Source organism: Carassius auratus, unplaced genomic scaffold (genome assembly GCF_003368295.1).
Source record: "Carassius auratus strain Wakin unplaced genomic scaffold, ASM336829v1 scaf_tig00214206, whole genome shotgun sequence".
In the NCBI taxonomy this organism is placed as follows: domain Eukaryota; kingdom Metazoa; phylum Chordata; class Actinopteri; order Cypriniformes; family Cyprinidae; genus Carassius; species Carassius auratus.
Genome location: NW_020527559.1, coordinates 277,716 through 287,038, shown reverse-complemented (window position 1 = coordinate 287,038; position 9,323 = coordinate 277,716).

Below are 9,323 nucleotides of genomic sequence, written 5' to 3'. Positions count from 1 at the left end.
ACTGTGTCCAGCGGGCACATGCATTCACAATATCCCTCTGGCAGTGAGGTTTTAAAGGATATGGCGGTTAAAGGGTTAATCCAAATCATCTAGACTTTAAAATCACATTCACAGAACAATATATATATATTTATATATATATATATATATATATATATATATATATATATATATATATATATATATATATATATATAGTAACACTTTACAATAAGATTTCATTTATAAACATTATGTTAACAAGAACAATATTTATATAGCATTCATTCATGTCAGTTAATATTCCAAACTTAAACATTAAAACATTGTTTTATTGTGATTTTTTTTCCAAGCACATTTTACCAATTCCAAACCATATCAATCTTAATAACTACCATTATTTTTTATTTAATCATTTATGAGTGCTATACAATATTCCAGGAAAGCTGGAAGAGAAAAACTCCTTATATTCATGTGCAGAATTATTAGGCATGTTTTCTTTTACAGATGAAATGCGCTAAAAAAGAGTTTTAACTCAAACTGTTTTAACTCAAAGTCGAAAATTATGAAATACCCATGAGAAGTATCAAACACAAATGCAATACAGAAATAGATAAGTTAAGACGTGACCATTGTACAAAAATGCTCACTGGGTCATGAGGTCAGAAAAGAAGAAGAAAAAAAAACAGGTCAAGAAGAACTGACCGAAATAATTGCAAAATAATTAGGAATTAATGTGAAGATAAATTTTTAGTCAATTCTGCAAGACAGACTTTCAGGAAAGGAGGTGGAATAAAAATGAGCTCCTAAATCTTAATCCCGGATTCTGGAAGATATATTCCTCATACCATCGGACAAGAGGAGGTGGTGCTGGTCCTTAACAAGTCACTCTAATCTGTTCATAAAGCCTATATATAAAGTCTTAATATATAGTATTTCACAATACTTCATGGTATTCTAATTAAATAATTTTTTGGAATCTTTGATTTTTCAGAACCTGACACATTGTAATTCTGAGACTCCAGGAAAGTGGCAGTTCTGTAAAATGTTGGCACTGGAGACTAAATGCTCCCTGATAGTTTCACACCTAATTAACTTAACACACACACAAACACACATTACCCACAGTGACAGAGGGACAGAGTGACATCAGATGTATTATAGTTTTTTAATTTTCTATCATCCATATAGTGTTGTATAGTCATGAAACCATGCATATTTCCTCAGAATGACTTGTCTTCTATGTGTACATTTTTTTGAAGCGTTTAGAAGCTGCACTTAAAAAAATAAAAGACATTTACTGGTTACTTTTTTACTGTTATTTCAAAAAATCACCACGACAAAACCATTCAAGCTATTCAAAATTCATCCGCACCTGTTCTGTAAGATTAATTCTTTAAACAGTGGTAAAAGAGGATGTGGTGCTGATCCTTCAAGAGTCACTCCAAACTTATCTGTCCATAAAGCCTATAAAGAATTATTCTTAATATACAGTTCACAAAACTTCAGCTTGTTATTCTAATTAAGTGAGGGTCATTTTATCAGTAAAATACATAAAATTCATATTATTTTTCTTTGAAAGATTTCTATAAATGATTTAAATCATACTAGTTTCTACAATAATTATTTAAAAGTAATCCTATAGCTCCATCTGGTGGCCATTATTGGTACTAAGAATTGCAAGCTTGATTTATAAGTTATGATAGTTTTAATTTTATGCTGGCTCTTGAAAATGATAAAGCTATGAAACTTACTGTGCTTCCTTCAAATGATGACTTCTACGTATATAAAAAATTAAACCCAATTAAACCCATTCATAATTTAACATCTTCAGTATATTGGCTTCATGTTAAAAAAGTTTGGTGTGAACTACTTGTGTCTTCTTGGAGGAGAATGAATTCATTTACAGGCTGAGTTTATCATAAATCCACAATAACATTTCTGAGTTCTGTATCAATCTGTGTTGTTGTTTGTTTATTTTCATTTTTTTTTTCATAGGAAGATAACTGACCCTTTACTCTCCTTTTTAATAAATGTGCTTATAAACCAAGAACAAGCTATTTATAGCTGTATTTATAAACTGCTTACTACTGACTATTAATATTGGGACAAGGCTTTATGAAGCATGAACTGACTATTTACAAATGAGTGAAGTTATTATAAAGTGTTATCAATGCATTTGCTAATGTTAACAAATTAAATATTATTTTACAGTGTTATCAAATCCCTTAAATGATTTGTAAGTGTTTTGTAATGATTTTATTGGCCTACAAGCATTTGTGAAAGTTCTGCTTGCATTACAGCTTAGTCTTGATCTGTGAGCTGAACAGATTTACTGTTACATCCATGAGATTATGTAAATTCAAATAAATATCATGTCACAGGATGTCAGTATCAAATTAGTTTGAAATTATTATTTGCAGCACAAATAAGGTTTTTTAGGCGTTTAGATGCAGAAACGGAAAAATCAAATGTAAAATGAAATGTAATTTATTTAATTAAATATAGATTAAGTCTTGTTAGAGCAAAATAATAAATAAATACGTACACACATTAAAAAAGCAGCCAAGATGAATGAGTTTAATTTTTTATATAGATTAAAATTGAAGACAGAAGCAGCTGGTATATGCGGTCACTTAATATTAAAATCCAGTAGATCCACTTCAGATTTATTTCTCAACAGTTTATGTTCACGTGGCTGTTTTCGTTTATATTAGCCAAGCTATTATGTATTTTGAAATAATCTTGTCCGTGATGTGTTCGTTCTTACGACGAAAGGCAGAATCCTGCAGCTCGAGAGATATATGTTATTCTGCCAGTCGCGCTTTCAAACAGTCTTGCGCACATAAACGGGTCACAACCACCTGCATTTAGCTCGTGTTGTGTTATAATGGATGTATTGTGTGCATTTATGGCAATAATTTATTTTAAAAAGCTCTTAAACAAGAATAAATTCGTTAGTTTTGAACTTGTGACACTATGCGCGCTGATCGGAGGCAGTGATTTCATATAGGCAGCCGCAAATATTTCATTTTCACACAAACAGTTCAAAAACATCTTAATTTAGCTCTTGGTGTGCTCTAATTGGTGAATTGTGTGATATCGCTGCAATACTTTATTTTTAATAGCTATAAAACAAGAATAAACTCGTTTTTTCTGAGCTCGCCATTCCACACGCTGGTGCTCAGAGCGGTGATTCATCTCTCGTGTTTCTCACATATCACTGACCACACATCAATTATTAATGAGCCCTGACCTGATAATAATCATATATGTTGGTTTAGCTTGTCAGTGTGAATTAAATCCAAGTATTTATTTGTATTTTAACCGATTTAAAAGTGAAACCAAAAGACAGTCTCCTCCCTTTTTTAGCTGCACCAGTAGGGGCGCTATTTCTCTCAGACAATGGAAGTCTAAGCACACACACTCAAACAGAGGGACAGAGTGATATGAGATGTCTGACAGTTTTTTAATTTTCTGTTATCCATACAGTGTTGTAAAGTCATGAAACTATGCATATTTACTCAGAATAACTTTTTTTCTGTATGAAAAAAGGTTTTGAAGTGTTTGGAATTATAAAAATGCAGGAAAATTAATAATTCCATCTTTACTGTCATTTAAAAAAATCACCACGACAAAACCATCCAAGCTATCCAAAACCCATTCACAATTTAAGTTCCTCAATGTTTTTTCAACATGTAGACAAAGTTTGGTGTGTATAGTGTTACTCTCCTCTGAGCAGTATGCATTAATTCACAGCTAAATGTAAAAAACAATCCACATTCAAATCAAAATAGCCAACTTCCTGTTGGTCGTAGCTGATGACTGTGAATTAGAAAGTTGTCCGTCTTGATAAGAACAATTTTTGTACTGAGTTTGGTGTCTGTAGCTAAAACTAACCCCCCCACTTTTGACAAAAGGTGGCGCTATAGAGTGCCTCTTCCACGCCCTCTTATGAAATTGTGCCAGTGTCTAGCTGTCACTAATACTGATATGTGTTCTGAGTTTGATGAAATTCTAAGCATGTTATATGCCTCAAAATCACATGAGAAGTATTCCAGTTTGACATGTTGCCACGGCAACAATATTTTTAGATATCAATATCCCCCTTGCAGATTTATATTGGCTGTGTTTTAACATTATTCTGATGAAGTTTGAAGCAAATCGAGTAAAAATAAGATGCTGAATTCAAAGCATTTTGAAAATGACACACTTCCTGCTGCCAGTTGGTGGCGCTATAACTTTGACTCCTAATAGTCACATATATGCGATCGACATCATACAATGAATAATCTGATGAAGTTTGATTAAAATTAGGAAATGTATGTGGATAGTATTAGACACTTCCTGTTTCTCATTTCTCGCCATAATTTCAAAGCCTCGCCACGAGCAAACCGTTCGAGATATCAAAAATCCCCTGGCAATTTTTCATCCCCAATGTCTTGAGATCATGTTGTCCGAGTTTGGCGGCAATCGAGTAAAAAACCTATGACAAGTATTTCAAATTCCAGAGCATGCGCTTTTTACATAACTCTAAATAGCTGACTTCCTGTTGGGCGGAGCCTATGATATTCAATACGAAAGTTGTTCGGCACGATGAGATCTATATGTGTACTGAGTTTCATATGAATATTGGCAAGTATGTGTGAGGTATACATCAACATTTCTGACTGTGATCCAGGGGGCGCTGTAGAGCCCCTGTGCCGCGCCCGGGTCCCAGCTTTTGCAGGCTCCTAAAGGCCACAGATTCCAAAGTGTGCGCAAATTTTCAAGAGTTTTTGAGTATATTAAGGACCCCAAAAGCCCCCACAACTTTGACGAAAAATATGAATACTAAACTGTAAATAGCCAACTTCCTGTTGGGCGGAGCCTATGACATGCAGTACGAAAGTTGTTTGGTTTGATGAGATCTACATGTGTACCGAGTTTCGTGTGTCTACGTGCAAGTATGTATGATATATGGCCCTCAGTATTCCAGGGGGCGCTGTAGAGCCCCTGTGCCACGCCCGTGTATCAGTCTCTGCCCGGCCCTAATGGCCGCAGGTGCCAATGTGTGTGCCAATTTTCAAGACTTTTTAAGCATGTTAAGGACCCCAAAAGCCCCCAAAACCTTGGAAAAAAATTAGAAGAATTAATAATAATAATAATAACAAATAATCCTAAGGAAAACAATAGGGCTCTCGCCCTACAGGCTTGAGCCCTAATAATAACAAGAATAATCCTTAGAAGAACAATAGGGCTCTTCGCCCCTTCGGGCTTGAGCCCTAATAAGAATAATCCTTAGGGGAACAATAGGGCTCTTCGCCCCTTCGGGCTTGAGCCCTAATAATCATTCCATACACATTTTGTGAGCGAGTGTGAGTTAGAGAGGGAGAGGGAGCATGTATGCCTCTCTCTCTCTCTCTCTCTCTCTCTCTTTCTGTGTGTGTGTGTGTAAGTATCTTTGTGTGTGTGTGTGTGTGTGTGTTCACTGCTCTGTGTGTGTGCATTTCGGATGGGTTAAATGCAGAGCACAAATTCTGAGTATGGGTCACCATACTTGGCTGAATGTCACTTTCATGTAGTTGAACTGAGCAGGGAATAACATACCAAGCAGACATTCAAGGCAATTATTTAAATCCAAGCGCTTATATAATTAACCCTGAAAACACTGCATTAATTTCCAGCATCTCGATGATTCTAACACCCGTGCTATTACCCTGTATGACGGCGAATGTGGCAAAAGCATGAATCCCTCCTGTGCACGGCAAGACAAGCACATGATGCTGGACAATATATAAACCTCCCAAGCAACCAGTCCCATATCTTGATAGCTTTAAGCAAACACCTTCTTAGTGTATGGAGCCGTTGAGCATACTTAGCGAGCAGTAGTGTCACGTATATATATGTCCCATGTCTAATAGGAGAGAGGTGGTGATTGGAGCGATTTGACAACTGACCGCATCAGCTGTTCACAGCCTTGCCTCCGTGGCCTGACTGAAAAAGCGCTGCGCTTGATTAACACATTTTCTGTTATCATGCCGACAACATCACCTACGCTCTTCTTTTTTTCCAAGTCGTCTCTCACTCCTTTGACTGACATCCTCACTGGCCATTCACAGTTGCTCTACTTGACATTAGGCAGTATTAAGTCACTTTTTTTAACCAATAACATTAAATCAAAAACAAATTCTTGACAGACATGTCTTAACAGGTACATTTCATTTATAAAAAAATAGAAACACTTCTGTCACAAGAAAAAAAAAAGTAAATAGATAAATGTAAAAAATATATATAATATTAATAATATATTAACCCAGAGTTACATATTCATTTATTTAAAAAAAAAAGATGGAAAGAAAATACTCCCAACAATTTTTTTTTACTTTGTATCGAGGAAGAAAAAGGGCAGGTACTCAAGCCGCCTTTGTTGTCTATTTGTGCACATGCCTGCTCTCGGATTAATCACATGTTTTAGGCTGGAGATATCAAGAATTAGATCAAACTAAAAGTGTCCATGGGAACAGAGCAAGTGAAACACACATGCCATGCATTGTAGCCTAAAACAATTAATATTTACTACTGACTTACGATTGCATTGCAGTGCTATGCAGTGTAGATGCTTTCACTACTTTCAAATATCCTTCAGCTATATATTTTTTATTTATTTTGTCATATTTTAAATTGTTAACAATAAAAAACTCTATTGTTCTTGTTGTGATTTATTTCTTTTTTTCTTCATTTAATTCATAACTGCAAATTAAATGGTTGAAAGTTTTTTTTTTAAGTCAAAGTATAGCCTAAATTATGTCAGTGATTTCTCTCATTTTAAAGATGATCAGATATCATATAGTATGCATTTTCATTTGACTGTTTCATCAGTCAGTCGCACAAAAGCTGCTTATGAGGTAACTGGAGTAAAACCTTCTTTATCAATGCTACCGCATTGTCTGTAAAGATATGAAGATATAAGCGACAACAGAACACTGTTACAAAATCTCTGTGACATTTCATCTGTCAGTTAGTGTTAGCATTAACATTAGTGCTGCCCTCAGAGGAGGAGTACTCAATATTCATATTACTGTTATTTCTTACTGAACTATGTGCTGCTCTCAAGGCAGGAGTACTCAATATTCCTATTCCTGTTATTTTTACAGAACAAATTGCTGCTCTCACGGCAGGAGTACTCAATATTCATATTATTGTTATTTCTACTGAAGGTGCTGCTTTCAGGGCAGAAGTACTCAATAATTCATCACCTTGAAATTATAAGGTTCTATCTGCATTCTGAGCAGTTTTGAGATATTGATCTCCGAAGTCTTTGCATTCCATATAGAAAAAAATTATATGGGGAACAAGTTTGAAAATGACGGAGACCCTAAATGTATTCCAAATGTATAATTTTTTTTTTTTTTTTTTTTACATTTTCTCAAATTTGTAAATGTTGTTCCTGTGGCTTAGTGGTAGAGCATTGCATTCACAGTGCCAAAGGTTGTGGGTTAATTTCCCAGAGAAGACACATACTGGTAAAAAAACAAAAAAATATTGCCTGAATGCATTGTAAGTAGCTTTGGATAAGTGTCTGCTAAATGCATAAATGTAAATGGGGATTTACGGGCCAAATTGGCCATATGCAGAAAGAACCTTCTAAAACAAACAAACAAACAAACAAACAAACAAACACTTTCTTTATAAGGTTCTAAATGCCAAAAAAAATTATTGTCATATTTCCTAGAAACACAAACAATTTACTTATAATTTGTTTTAAAACATAAAATTGGTGTTGTAGCAATCTGTTGATATGCATGAGAAAGTTCAATTTAATGGTTTTTATGACATTTTTTTCATATTTTAAATGAATATATTATTCTTGTTCAAGCATAAAATGCAGTGCTAAATATTTTGTCCAGTGAAGATATTTAATTTAGGAAGGAATATGGTGGGTAATTTAACACATTATTCCAGGAACCATTTAAGTCCTTTTGTTTAGACAGAAAGCATCTACTGTATTACATGACCAGGACTTTATTCCACAGAAAGTAGGACAGCTAAATTGGCTTTCCTTCTAGACATCAGTATGGCTAAAATAACATACTAACGATTTTGTGACTTTTAAGGCTTAATATTGTAAAATTTAAGACAAAAAAAAAAAAAAAAAAAAACAGACAATGCTTCAGCAAAGGTGTTTAATAAGTTTAATAAACATAAAACATGTTTTACCTACTACTTTGTAAATTCTAATTAGTAAACCTTACTTGAAAAATATAAAAGCATACAAACCAATAGCTTTGAAAAATAAAAGGAGTAAAGTTAAATAAGAATAGTAATTGTACTAACAAAGGTTTATTTAGTTTTGAAAACATAAACGCAAGTTTTGGTAACTGGAGCAACAAAGTGCATCAGGACTCTTTTTCAAACGGGAGATGTGCAAGTATCAAACTTATTAATTGGTACATCAAGTATCATATGCACCTTTTACAAAGGTGTGAGGTTTCTCAGGTTTGAACTGAGAAACTGATGTTTCCTTCAGGCTGTAGATCTGTTGAATATCAAATTGTACCATAGCTTCATGTCTTTATTTCTCTTCTCTTTACTGCTTAAGCTTTTACCCTTTTTCCTATGCCAACCGTATATGTGTTTGTTTGTGTGTGTGTGTATGTTAGACAAGTTTAAGTGTTTATGTAGTTAATAAATTATTATTTGTATCATTCTTGAGGTTGTTCATTGTTTGTTCATAACTGAAGTCCCTAATCATGCAGATTTTTGCTACATGCTCTGAGTAGTATTGTACAGTAAGAAAGTTTTTCTTTAACCAGGAAATTTACATTCTTAGAATTGACAGACAGTTAACACTGAGAGGTCAAGTAAATACTTACAGTGAATCTAAATATTTATAATTAATCATAACTAGTTATGATTGATTCTTCATATTTCCCCTTTGATCTTCGCTTGCTTCGCTAGTGCACTAATTTAGGGTATAGAAATATTTTAGTCAATATGATGAAATTGTTTGATTTGTTTCCTCTGTTTTAAATTGTGAAACAAAATTATTTGATGGAAAAGCAATGGTCATAAGTAGAAACAGAGACAGCATTAAACAGACAGAATCTGTTCTAATTTTATTTGAGCTTGATTGGACATAATGTCTTGAAATTAGGGGGCAGAAAGCTCATATTTTTGTGCTATATGCAGAACTCACAGTTACAAACCTCACAAGTGATAAGGAAAAAATAAATAAATAAAATAAAATAACAAATAAGTAAATAAATTAATATAGATAGCTTAGTTCCACATTAATACAATCTCACAAACAAGACCATTCCTCTAAAAAGTACATTTACAAACACACAAAAAAACATTTCTTT